General features: G+C 36.6%; 1 non-coding gene across 1 annotated transcript; it reads left to right on the top strand.

Annotated features, from left to right (window-relative positions):
• The first annotated feature begins 555 nt into the window (after positions 1-555).
• LOC121212955 (small nucleolar RNA R71) lies at positions 556-662 on the top strand. The gene has a single exon (XR_005908325.1). It is a non-coding gene; the product is annotated as a small nucleolar RNA R71 (small nucleolar RNA).
• The last annotated feature ends 1,017 nt before the right edge of the window (positions 663-1,679 follow it).

Raw genomic sequence — 1,679 nt, 5'->3', positions numbered from 1 at the left:
GAGAGCATCTCTTCAAGGTTCGGCTTCTTTTTTGGTTGGTAGAGTGGTTGCTGAAAATCTGGAGGATGTTGTGGTCTTTGATTTCGTTGGCCTCCCCACGAAAAATTGGGATGGTTCCTCCAACCTGCATTATAAGTGTTACTAAATGAATTGTTTTGAGGTCGAGGATTATTACCCATGTAGTTTAGTTGCTCGTTATCCATGTTGTGGCCATAAGGTTGATATTCCCAATGGTTAGTTCCATCTCCACTTGCTTCGCACTGCATTACTGGATGAACCTGTGAAGAATTAAGAAAACCATCAATCTTTTTATTTAACAGTTCTACCTGATTAGAGAGCATGGTGACCGAATCGATGTTATAAACGCCGGCTATTTTCGTTGGCTTTGTCCTCATGACTTGCCACTGATAGTTATTCAGTGACATCTCCTCTATAAACTCATAGGCATCTTCCAGTGTTTTATTGTTGATGGTTCCGCCAGCAGCTGCGTCAACCATTTGCCGAGTCGAAGGATTCAGACCATTGTGAAATGTTTGTACTTGGAGCCAAAGCGGTAACCCATGCTGGGGGTATCTTCTTAAAAGGTCCTTGTATCTTTCCCATGCAACGTAGAGTGTTTCTAAATCCATCTGCACAAAAGAAGAGATATCATTACGTAATTTAGCCGTTTTAGCCGACAAAAAATATTTTAGTAAAAATTTTTCTGTCATTTGTTCCCAAGTAGTAATTGACCCTCGTGGTAATGAGTTCAACCACTGTTTAACTTTGTTCCTCAATGAAAAAGGGAATAACTGAAGAGGAATGGCATCATCAGAAATGCCATTGATTTTAAATGTATCGTAAAATTTCAGAAAGTTTGCTAAGTGAGCGTTGGCATCTGCATCCTGCAAACCATCAAACTAAACAAATTGTTGTATCATTTGAATAGTGTTAGGTTTTAATTCAAAAGTATTTGTAGCTACAGCAAGTCTAACTATGCTAGATTCAGTTCCTGTTAAAGAAGGTTTAGCATAATCATACATAGTGTGTGGAGTAGAATTTTGATTCGCCGTAATTGCAGGAGGTAGCTAATTGCCTTGGTTTTCAGCCATCTTTTCAATTGGGGGTTGAGTATTGTATTCTTGCTCGTTTTCTGTGTATCGTAAGCTTCTCCTTATTTCTCTTTGATTTTTGCGAACTGTACGATCGATTTCTTCGTCAAAAAGTAATGGTCCTGACGGGTTTCTTCTAGTCATAAACTATAAAAACCTGCCAAGAGAAAGAAAAATTAAGTTAATAAATAATAAAATTAAATTAAATTGCAAGAAAAATAAATGGCTAAAGTAATAAAAATTGAGCATTCCTAATATTTCAGTTCCCCTACAACGGCGCTGAAAACTTGATCGCGTTATTTCGTAATAGGTTTTAAATCTTTATAATTACTCGTTCTTGAACTAACTATTATCGCGATGTAGGCAAGTGTACCTATCGAACAGTAGTATAGTTTTAGCAAGACTGGATTGTCGAACCCAAAGGAACTAAAAGTACTTGTAATGACTGTCTTTTTATCATCTAACCTAAAAATAAAGAGGTTTTTGTTTTAACTAACTAATTATCTAAACTAAGAATGCACAGAGAAAAGAATTGGGGAATTGCTTTTGGGAAAATCGACTGACTTAAGACAATACCTAAGGAAAAAT

The sequence above is a fragment of the Gossypium hirsutum genome, chromosome A13 (genome assembly GCF_007990345.1).
Source record: "Gossypium hirsutum isolate 1008001.06 chromosome A13, Gossypium_hirsutum_v2.1, whole genome shotgun sequence".
NCBI classification, from domain to species: domain Eukaryota; kingdom Viridiplantae; phylum Streptophyta; class Magnoliopsida; order Malvales; family Malvaceae; genus Gossypium; species Gossypium hirsutum.
Note: the sequence above shows the minus strand (reverse complement) of the source record. Positions and strands in the feature narration are given on the sequence as shown.